Here is a 12,627-nt window from a genome sequence, read left to right on the forward strand (position 1 = left end):
TGGTTGGTTGATATTGTTCTTTCCATTGGGTTGCAGACTCTTTCAGCGGCTTCAATCCTTTCTCTAGCTCCTCCATTGGGGTCCCTGTGCTCAGTCCAATGGTTACCTGCAAGCATCCTCATCTGTATCAGTATGGCTCTGTCAGAGCCTCTGAGGAGACATCCATATCAGATTTCTGCCCGAAAGCACTTCTTGGCATCAGCAATAGTGACTGGGTTTGGTGGCTGCATGTGGGATGGATCCCCAGGTGAGGCAGTCTCTGGATGACCCATTCTTCAGTCCCTACTCCACTCATTGTCAATGTATTTCCTCCTGTGAGTATTTTGTTCTCCCTTCTAAGAAGGACTGAGGTATCCACAATTTTGTATTCCTTTTTTTGAGATTCATAAGGTTTGTGTATTGTTACTTGGGTATTCCAAGCTTTGGGGCTAGTATCCACTTATCAATAAGTGCATACCATGTGTGTTCTTTGGTGACTGGGTAACTTCACTCAGGATGATATTTTCTAGTTCCATCCATTTGCCTAAGTATTTCATGTAGTCATTGTTTTTAAAAGCTGAGCAGCACTCCATTGTGTCAATACACCAAAATCTCTTGAAGAACATCTGGGTTCTTTCCAGCTTCTGGCTATTATAAATAAGGCTGCTTTGAATATAGTGGAGCATGTGCCCTTGTTATATGTTAAAATGTCTTTTGGGTATATGCCCAGGAGTGGTATAGCTGGGTCCTCAGGTAGTACTACGCCTAATTTTCTGAGGAATCACCAGACTGATTTCCAGAGTGGTTGTACCAGTTTGTAATCCCACCAACAATGGAGGAGTGTTCCTCTTTCTCCACATGCTTGCCAGCATCTGCTGTCACCTAAGATTTTGATCCTAGTCATTCTGATTGAGGTGAGGTGGAATCTCAGGGTTGTTTTGATTTGCATTTCCCTGATGACTAGGGATGATGAACATTTCTTTAGGTTCTTCTCAACCATTCGGTATTCCTCAGTTGAGAATTCTTTGTTTGGCTCTGTATCCCATTTTTAATAGGGTTATTTGATTCTCTGGAGTCTAACTTCTTGAGTTCTCTGTATATATTGGATATTAACCTTCTACCAAATATAGGATTGTTAAAGATCTTTCCCCAATCTGTTGATTGCTGTTTTGTTCAATTGACAGTGTCCTTTGCCTTTTAGAAGCTCTGGAATTTTATGAGGTCCCATTTGTCAATTCTTGATATTAGAACACAAGCCATTGGTGTTCTGTTCAGGTAATTTTCCCCTGTGCCTATGTGTTCTAAGCTCTTCCCCACATTCTCTTCTATTAGTTTCAGGATGCCTGATTTTATGTGGAGGTCTTTGATCCACTTGTACTTGAGCTTGTCTGTCTCTGTACCAATACCATGTACTTATCTGCCTGTCTCTGTACCAATACCATGTACCTTTAGAATTACAATTGGTTTGTAATACAGCTTGAGGTCAGGGATGGTGATTCCCGGAAGTTCTTTTATTGTTGAGGATAGTTTTTGATATTCTGGGTATTTTGTTATTCCAAATGAATTTATAAATTTCTCTTTCTAACTCTATGAAGAATTGAGTTGGAATTTTGATGGGGATTGCATTGAATCTTGCTTTTGGCAAGATGGCTATTTTTACTATATCAATCCTGCCAATCCGTGAACAAAGGAGATCTTTCCATCTTCTGAGATCTTCTTTGATTTATTTCTTCAGAGACTTAAAGTTCTTGTCATATAGATCTTTCACTTGCTTAGTTAGGGTTACACCAAGGTATTTTATATTATTTGTGACTTGTGAAGGGAGATGTATTTCCTCTAGCAAGGCTACACTTTCTAAAATTCCTTAAACAGCTCCATCATTTGGAACTGAGTGTTCAAATATACAAGCCCATAGAGGACATTTCTCCTGTAAACCATCATAGCCATGATGTGACCAGATGTGTCATGTGCCTGCCAACATGAATTGAGCAGCTCCCACTGCCGTGTCTTCCCATAAATGATGGGACAAATCACCCTGAAACCATGAGCCAAAATACATCTTCCTTCCCAGTTGATTCTGCTGGGTGTTCAGTCATGGGGATGAGTGAAGTAGTGAATCTACCCACCACATAGTCTTGTCCTTGAGTATTTGTGGATCTTTCCAGATCAAGAGTACATAGAGGAGTTAGGCTTTTAAGTACAAACAGGATGTAGCCTTTTAGACCGTCAAGAAATGACCATGAACCAAAGATCCCATGCTGAGTAAATGGTAGCCTTTAGATGACTCAGCGGCATAGGAATACTCCCCCTATTGTGTTGACGGTCTCTAATGACCCCAGTTGAATTTAGGAGCAGATTCGATGTATACAAAATACTGTTAGAATTGGTCTTATCTTGGTAACCAGTTGTCACAAAGTCCCAGTTTTGTTGAGATCTAGTTGTACAGAGTTGACTCTCAGGGGGAAGTGGATTTTGATTTCCCCATTATATTTTAACTTCAGCACACTTTGGAAGGAACCATTTGCGATGAATAAATGACAGAAGGAATAAATAATTCAGATCAGTTTTCCTTTTAAGAACTTGGAGTGTTTGCTTGATGCTCAAGGTTAGTAATTATAGCTCCAAGGGATGGAGATCTCATTTTAATAATTCTTTATTTCTATTAATAAAGGGGCTCTCACTTCTGCTAATAGAGCAGCCTGCAGTGCTTGCTAGGTAAGGTTCCATGGGGCCCAGTGTGCAAGTGCTTTGTATTTTGGATCCAGACAGACTGAGTCCAAGTTTTGGTTATCTCATTTAATTAGTTAGGAGTTTGAGGGCACTTATTTTATTTCTCTGGGACTCAATTTTCTGGTCTGCAAAAGACAGGGGAGCAAGCACTTAGAGGTATCTTAGAGGTACAGGAATCCTGGGGCTATACTTACAGAACTTGAATTTTCAAGAAGCATCTGCTGTTAGGGCTTTTCTCAGAAAATAATCCACAGAGTTGGTCAGTGGATTCAGAAAGATGAACAGTATTAGGCCATTTAGTGCCCTGCATGCTGATATAGGGGTGCGAAGGTAACAGTTTAACACAAGTTGTTTACTAAGGATCCGGGCTTGACAATTCTGCTGTCTCCTGGAGTGTATGTTCCTTCCAGTCCTCCATGCGGGGGCTTATAGCTCATCGGTGCTTTGCTCTTCACTGAAATAGAATCACATGCACAAGGTACTACAGTGATATTTGTCCTCCAGGCTCAGGAAGCACATAGTGTGGCACATTAGCAAATCTAACTGTTGTGGGGAGTAGAAGGCATTATAAATCCATTTTACAAAATGAAGGTGGGTGTGGAGACTGCCTATGTGCGTGTTTAATCCTCCATTGCAAGTTAAACATCTTTCCTTTGATCCCATATTGTGGCAAGAAACTAACATGAATCTTTGATCCTGTGTTAGTATCTAGAGAAATTATGAGGTCTCCAGGATGGGATAACAGAGCATCATCCAGACTTCTAGCTTTGAAAATTATTTAATCTCCATTCTCGGTGGCTGCTGCTTTGAGACAACTGTGACAGAAAGGTCCCAAGTGCTATTGAAAACAGCTCATCAGTTCAGAACAAAGCTGATTATGTAAATTGTGCATTTAAAATGCAGCTCCAATTTAATTTTACTCTGTAAATAAATATCCCATTAGCATCCAGCTGTTGCCGGTCAGGTAAGACCTTCTCTAAGAGGATACATTAAGACCCCAGTAGCTTCTCTCTACTTGCTGGTGGGGTGTGGGAGGGTGTGGATTAAGACACCCAAATTCTAACTTAATTTAGTTCTTTAAGTGGCAAGTCAGTTATGAGATCAATTGGGGGCAAGAAGAAGCTACGATTAGCCAAGTACAACAGGATGCCACATCTATTTTTGGTCCTGCTCACCGGGGACACACGCAAGCTTTCTCTGATTGTTGTCTCCAAGATCAATAATAATTATAGCTAGCCTATTCCCTCCAAAAATAAAAACATTTCAGCTGATGAGAAGCGAGCACTAAATTAGCACCAGCTTTTCTGGCTGCAGGGCAATTTATCAGGCAAAGCCATTCTCGTGAGCATTGTCTTTGCTGAACCCGAGGATACAGCTCCCGTCAGAACAGTGAGTGTTGGACAATGCCACTGGCTGGCTGCCAGAACCAGAGGGAGGATGGCAGGAAGGGAGCATGTTTCCTCCTGAGCTGTGCTGGCATTAGGAGGCTGAGTTCTAGAAGCTTCTGGTATTTCCACAGTAATCTATCAACACAAGGAACAGAAGCGTAGCCATTGCTCACCCAGCAGAGGATTAAAACCTGTTGTGTGTTTGGGTTGTGCTGTTGATGGTGGTGATGGGAGAGGGAAGAAATTAGGAGAGGGATCAGCAAGAGGCTGTGCACAGACCCAGGAGACCCATTGTGGCCTATGCACTCTAACACTTAAGATGCTGTTTTCCACATAGTTAGTGGCTGCTGCAGCTGGCTAAGGACATCCCAGGAGGAATACAAAGAGGCTCTTCAACCAAGGCAACTAGACACAATACCACGAGCATCAACAAAGGCTTTTGAACATATCATTAAAAGAACACAAAAGTAATCTCTCCCTCCAAGATAATGAGGCCTGAACTAAGGCCTGTTCTTTTCTCCATTGTAGGCCTGAAGCCAGAGTATCTGTCCCAGTGTTCCCAATGCAGAGAGAGAGCTAAGTTAGCTCCTCCCCCTTCCTTTTCTTGTCTTGAAGTTGAATATGAGGCCAGACTCCCCTACCTGTCACTATCATGGCTGTGCTGTGACTCTTGTTGCCTGTTTCGATTGGGGCTATTGTGGCTCAATTGTTTAAAATTGGTATTTTCCGTTCTCACATAACAGCAATTCACCATTGCTGTTAGGGCCAGATCTTTCCTTCTAATCCCCACCCTAGGTTGAGCTGTTGCCTCACGATAATGATTTTATGACCTTGTCTCCTAACAAACAAATAAAACAAACAAACAAACAAAAAAACCCAACCAAACAAAAAAATTAAGTCTAGTAGTGTTTTTATTTTACCTAAGATAACTTCAAAAAATATTGTTAATTTTTGAACATTGATGAGTTATATTTGTATTTCTGTACTGAATCTTCCTGATTCCATCTATTTTATACTTTCAGCACCAAGGTTGTGGTAGAACCAGGGCTCACATCTGGACAGACCACACCAGGCCAATGCAGTTCCACATGAGAGAGGCTTATTGTGGGGAAAGGGGACAAAACGGGTGACGAAGACAAAGGGGGAAAAGAGAAGAAGAAGGGAGAAAAGAGAGAGTGAAGGTCAAGAGTGTCTACCTTTTATTTAGGCTGTGACGTAACCGCTCACAGGTAAAGGTGGGAGGTAAACCAAATGGATGCCGGGAATGTATGGTAATTGCCATGGCAACAGATGGGTCCCTGTCACCTATGGATGATGTCACTGTCATCACTGGGTCTGGAGGGATCTAAAACCAACCATAAAGCTGGTTCCTGATGCCAATAAAGACTCTTGCTTTGGACTACCCACATATTAAGATCTTCCAGTCTCATGCAGCTACTGGAGACCACTAGACCCAGCAGCTCTACAGTGCTCTATCCAAACACATGCTCAGCCTGCAAGTGGCACACGCACACCCCTCTGCTACTGTATGTTATCGAATAGAGAACTCTGAGAGGGTTCATCCAATGACAAGATTCCATGAGGCGCCCTTTTCCCTTCTGTTTTTAACATGAGTTGGGAAGAGCTGGAGAAAAGCTGGTTTGACCAGCAGGCTTTCCTTGCTCAGCCTGTCCTTTACTGGACCATTCCTCCAGGCAGTCTCCCCTCTGCTGTGAAAGTCTCTTAGCCCCGCAATCTCTTTTACTTGAGTTCATCCTTGCTGGGTCAGGAGCATTCTGCATCCCATTGACTAGAAGGGGCCAGTGCCTTGTCTTAAACAAATAACAACAAAGCTGACTTCAAAGGTGGGTGGAGGAAGCAGGAGGCAAGGAGAGGAAAGCATTTACACTCTTCAGTTGTGTTTGCTAATGTCCTCTGTGTCCTTCCAACTGCTGCATTGCTCAGTCCTCTGAGCTGCCTCCCTCCACCACTCATGACCCCATAACTAGTGGTTACTCTATAATGACTGTTGGCTTCAGGTACCACAGGGTAGGGTAGTTACTGTCTGTAGGTACTGGAAGCTCTTGGTGGTCTCAGCTATGATTCAGTGTCCAATACCCATGAACCTGGTCCATACCAAATACACAATAAAGATCTACATAAATACATTTATATTATCTTTCACAAAATGGCTTCCAAGCTATTAATATTTTCAGTGGTGTCATGATTGAAAGCCAGAATTGGCCCATCTGTCATCTGCATGGCTATTTTCAAAGACTGTGCAGATAGCCACTAAAACCCTCCACGTAGTCACTTGGCCTTGTGCTTTATAAAATGTTCACAATATGTGCAAGCCAACCTTTCAGAAATGCGGGCAAAGCCAACGGGTAGAAGAGGATAGCTACCACTGGAAAAGTAGGTGCCCATGATCTCAAGAGGAGGGACCATACCATGCCATGCACAGCCTCCTGGGGAGGGACAGCGTCAGTCACGAGGTAGAGAGAATAAGAGAGAGTAAAGAGAGGATGGCTTGGGTCTTGATTGTGGTTTCCAGTTAGTGGGCAGGGCAAGGTATGGTTCGTGAGTTTAGGATTGTCCAACCTCACTGACTTTAAAGGGCATCTCTAGTTATACCTGGTCTGGGGTATTCGGGGGTATCAGATGGAGACACATAGTGTGGATACATCTCCTGGGACTCGGTTGTTGCCATGTCCCCAGACACTGCAAAAAATCGGCAAGTCCCTGGATGTGTGAGCACCAGAGCTACAGAATATGAAAGGCTGGACTTACCTGTTGTATAAGTGACCCTGATGAGGTGAGTATGAACATCTTGGTCTCTCGGACTTTATAGAAAACTGAGGCTTATATGGCTTTTGTTTGTTAAGTATTCAAAATGGCTTTGTCACATGTCTGGGAGGTGGAGGTTGAGAACGTTACCTGAGCTAGGTATTTGGAACCCTAAGCAGATTCCCTGGCTGGCATGGCCTTGGGGATCCCACAAGGAATTTCTGAACCGTTGGATGGAAACACAGCCTTGTTGGTACCTAACTGTGTACTCTGCCAAAGAGAACTGCATGTCTACAGAGGGCAAGCATTAGTCTGTGTTCATTTGGCCTCAACAAATTAAACTTATAAAGGTGAATAACCGATTTGTCATCAGGTATGGGCTGGGGGCTGATTTCTCCTCTTCTGCTTTCACCGTGACCCAGAAAGTAAGGCTCATGTTGGAGAAAGAGGCCAAACCTGGCAGAGTTGGGTGAGATGAGGATGTGGAATGATTGGTTGTCACAGGTCCCTATGCACATGGGACACTGGTGCTCTGCATGCTCTGTGCTAGGATATGGTCCCTAGTGCATTTTAGCAGGTAGATCAGCAAGGGAAGCTTGAGCTCTTGGCGCCTGCGGTGAGGACAGTGAACCTTACAGGAGGGTAGTAGGTATATGCTAAAAGTGACATATATGCTAAAAGTCTAGTCAAAGGTACCTAGTACAACCTAAGCAATGTGGGAACATCACCTGGTTGACCTCTGACCTTTCCATTAACTCTCAGCCCATGGTTCACTTTTAAAAATTGAGTATTGAGCTCAAAGTTGAAAATGAAGCCTATCTCGAAATGTCTGAGTGTCTCGGTAGGTCCAACAGAACGGAAGGGTGATGTGTAAGACACAGCAAAGAGACTGCCTAAAATGATGTCCAAAGACCAAAAATGCGTATGTTTTCATAAATTTATCTTTTATTTTTCCTCTATTCCGGAGAATTTCATAGACACACTGCTAGCTCCCCCATATTTCCCTAATGCATCTCTCTCCCAATTCATGTCTCTCTTTGTAAAAACAACCCACTAAGTTCGGTGAGTTATGCTCATATATGCACATGGGTATATGGCCAGGCACTGGCTAAGTTTTATTCAGACTATAAGTCTTCAAAGAATTCCAATAAGCCTTAGACTAAATAATCACAATAAAAGCATACAAAAATCAATGCCTATGTTGTTTAGGAACAAATACACATATTAATAATATGAATAATTAATTATAAGAAATAATAATAATAATAAAAACAAAGGCAAGATTTACCAAAATTATGGAGAATTTCTATTTCTGGGAAGTACAAGAAACCTTCAATTGTGGTGGAAATTCTTCCACTCGTATGACCCGAGGGTTTCATGTGTATTAAAAACCAGCTTTTTGAATGTTTCCTGATCATGCTCCACATATGCCCCATGGGTGGAAACACAGCGCTCTACAGTGAGAACTACCAAGTCAACTGAAAAGCTAACTTTGGGACTGGAAAAATGATATTCAGAATCTATTTTTGCTTCAAAATGTTTTGATCATAAAAATTTTCATGCATGTACTCAGACTTACCAGTCTTACAACAAAAGGGTGTTTTCTTCAATGATGGAAATAAACACGGTGGTAGTGACACTGCTGAGGCAGATCTGAGGTCTTTTACAGACTTTCTCTGAGACCCTGTGAAAGGACGAAGAACACCTAATTGTCTTTGTGCCCAGGAGCAAACTTGGCAGGGTCTAGTCCGGAGCTTTGGCCACGCTTGGCCTCAAAGGAGTTACGGTTTCAGTTCCTGGGAACCTGAAGAGACTTGGAGTTATGCACCCCAAGGCTGTTTTGTGCTCATCTGAGAAATCCTAGACTCCTCTTTGCAGCATTGCTTGATTTGCTTTCTACTGACATTCTCTCATTGTGATAGCTTTCTGCTGACTCTGTCCCATCCCCCACCCCCAAATAGTGCATAAGATGCTGCACTTCTTAAAATTTTTGCTGAAGACAAAGCTTGTGCAAAATCTTCCAACTCCAGATTTCTATCTTTTTTATCTTCTCATCTCCTGCCCCCCTCACTTAGGAACCTAAGGTCACAGAAGACTGGCCTGGTCCAGCACAACTAACAATAAGTTAGAATGAATAATTGCTCTTTTCGTGATGCTCAGTGTGTGACAGGTATTGGTCCAAGCTCTTTGTTCAGTTTGATTTGTTTGTTCTTGTGTGTGTGTGTGTGTAGGTACATGAACATGTAGAGACAATATATCAGATATTTCATGTGTTGCTCCTCCAGAACTTTAAAACTTATTTTTTGAGACAGCATCTCTCACTGGGACCTGGGGACAACTGTAGGACCTGGGGAATAACTGGTTAAGCTAGGTTGTGTGGCCAGCAAACCTCAGCACTTGGATTAGAAGCATGGTCCACCATGTCTGGCTTTTTCCATGGGTGCTGCGAGCCAAACTTAGGTCCCCACGTTAGGCAGCAAGCATTTCTCTGGAGCCGGATATTCTCATGGACAACTGGAACCTTAGGTGTGTCCTCAGTGTCACAGGCCACATCAGTGAAGGGTCCTGTTGTCTCCAAATCGCTAATTTCCTTGCTCGTTCTTCTCAGGTTTAAAAACATGGCTCCCAGGTAAATTTGTTCGAGCATGAGTACGTTGACAGCAAGATGGGAATTGAGTATTTGCCACCAAGTGTGAGGACCAGAGTCCAACCACTAGGACCCTCATGATGGAAATTGTCCTCTGACCTCTCTGGCATACATATGCTCAAACATATACATACTCAGGCACACTAATGAACTAACTAACTAACTAACTAACTAACTAACTAACTAACTAACTTACTAAGTAACTAACTAAACCTAATTAATTTTTGAGCCCAAACCAGTTACATGTTTTTATTCCACGTAACCAGAGGAGACCAGAAATAGCTGGTAAACAGCAGCAAAACCTCAGTCTGAACAAAGATGGCAGAAAAGGTTTCAGAAAGCAGCCAATATACTAATTATCTTTTAGATAAATAGTTTGTTTTTTATTACTTCAGGAGGCCCCAGGTAACTGAGAGCAGATGGAGAAACCAGACCTGAGCTGTGACTATGGTTTCCAGGGGCAGCTAAGAGGCAGGACAGCCACCCCACACTGAGGTCTTTCAGATCAGCGCCAGGCTTTATTGAATTTGACTTAAATGCATTAAATTAGGAAGCACTCAATTTAACTTGTTTTCCTGATTTCAGTGATTCCTCCATCCATTCCCCCCCCCCCACCCCCCGCAGCATCTCTCTGTCTCTTGTGGACCATCTACTCAGGTCTCGGGGTTGTTAACAGTGAGGCTGTCATGCTGACGGCAGACCAATCGTTGTGAAGCTTTTATTTCCTGTGATAGTGGCAAATTGAGGAACAAAGATGTGTTTGCAAACATTTTTGTGTACATTCTCTGATGATACTTATATAAAAGTGGGAGGTTCTTTTTCTATCTTTCCACGATAGGGGCTTTAACCTTTGTCTGTATGGTTTCTGGCGTATGTAAGACGTAAGCTCCTCCCCAGAGACTTTCCATCAAATGTGATTCTAAAGTGACCAAGAGCAGCCGGAGAGATAAAGAGACCCTGCCACTTCTTCTTAGTGTGACTGATTGTGGGAAATGCTTGGGATGGCTAATGTTATCAACTTGGTGGCATTCAGAATAAGACTCTGGGCATGTCTCCGAGACAGCTTCTAGATCCACTCTATGATCTGCATCCCATAGGCTGAGATCCAGGACTCACCCTGGTGCAACATGGCCTCCATTTTCTGTTGCTGTATTTGTTCCCCATGATGGATGGTGTGCCCTGGGACTGTGAGCCAAGGCTAACCCTTCTCCTTAAGTGGCTTTGTTGAGTATTGTGTCACAGCAGTGAGAAAAGTAATTAATGTACTGCTGAACAGAAAATGTGGGTGACCTTGGTTTGTTCTCTATAAGGAAGAAGAGAGGAGGGAACTGATTCTGGGGTCACAAAGATGTTGGGTCAAATCCTGTAATGTTTAGCAGATCCATTTCTCTTTCCCAAATAAATGCTCAGGAACTTGGTCCCTGCCAGCATACATGAAATAAAGAAACCACAGTGTTTCACAGCCTTGTCATTCCAGTGTGTTAAGGATCAGAGGAAAAGTCACAACAGGTTTGTGTGAGAGACAAGCTTACATGACAGCCTCCTTCCTTTTAAGTTAACATATTTGGACGTATAGGATAAATATACACGACTCACCAGAACAACAGGTTTTCAATGAAAGACAGGCCATAATAGCCACAGTGGGCATCATGTTGTAACGACCTGATTATGTAAACTACAGCCTGGGCTGGGGAGACAGCTCAATGGGCTAATGGGATTTTTGCAACACCCGATAACCTGAGATTGATCATTGGGACCCACATAATAGAAGGAGCAAACTCAGTACTGAAAGTTGTTCTCTGACCTCACACTGTGGTACATACAAAGCTACATAGAGAAATTGCCTGATTTAAAAAAAAAAAGACTTTAAAAACTATGACATACAAATGCATTAAAAAGAGGCAGGGAAGAGAATCCAGCCCAAGTCCAACCCAAGTAAAACCTTTTCATTCCATTGTTGTTGAAGGGAAACACATGTGTAAGTGTAGGGTGAATATACCCTCTGCGTTTTATAGAAGAGGGATTTAAGTCACAGTTCTTGTTTGCTTTTTTAAATATCAGAGTGAAAGGTGTAACAGTGACATTCAGTTTAAGTGGATGTAAGTTCTCACAACACCATCAAATCTCAAGGATCAAACAGACAGCAAAGTGAAGCTTTGCTTTAAGCTTTGTTGGCTGAGCCCCCACTACAAGAGGCGAATTATCAGCATTTGGGTGGTCTTTCTCTTTCTCCTTGTCTGTACTGTGGGTGGGCACACACAGGGGCATACACCTAGAGTTTTGCTTTCCATAGAGAATAGAATCTTGTCTATTGAGCTTCCTATTTAGTTAGTTAATTTTATTTATTTCTGGTACTGGAGGTGATGGTTGGCCTATTTTATGGTCATGGAAGTGATAGTGTCGTAGTTAGATACTCCTAGGATTTCCTGTCTGAAAAAAATCACCCAGTTAACCAAAGTCCCTAGAGATGCCATCCAGGAGTCTAATTTTTTTTTTTACAAGTTCTAAAAGTACTAATGTTTGAAAAGCAACAACTTAGGATGTGAGGTTTCTGAAGGCCATTGGCAGCAAAGAGAGCTCACATCCAGGAAGGCTTGTGAATCAGGGGTTTGTAGAGCTTCTGGGAACCTCTGTAGGGGTCAATTTCCACTCAATTTCCCAATAAACTTCATGTGCTGGCTGGTTTTGTGTCAACGTGACACAAGCTGGAGTTATCACAGAGACAGGAGCCTCAGTTGGGAAATGCCTCCATGAGATCCAGCTGTAAAGCATTTTCTCAACTAGTGATCAAGGGGGAGGACCCAGCCCATTGTGGGTGGTGCCATCCCTGAGCTGGTAGACCTGGGTTCTATAAGAAAACAGGCTGAGCAAGCCAGGGGAAGCAAGCCAGTAAGTGACATCCCTCCATGGCCTCTGCATCAGCTCCTGCTTCCTGACCTGCTTGAGTTCCAGTCCTGACTTCCTTTGGTGATGAACAGCAATGTGGAAGTATAAGCTGAATAAACCCTTTCCTCCCCAACTTGCTTCTTGGTCATGATATTTGTGCAGGAATAGAAACCCTGACTAAGACACTTCACAAAAAAGAACATTTGCAGAGGAATCTCTAACTTCTTTCCT

This window comes from Micromys minutus (genome assembly GCF_963924665.1).
Source record: "Micromys minutus genome assembly, chromosome: 12".
Lineage (NCBI taxonomy): Eukaryota > Metazoa > Chordata > Mammalia > Rodentia > Muridae > Micromys > Micromys minutus.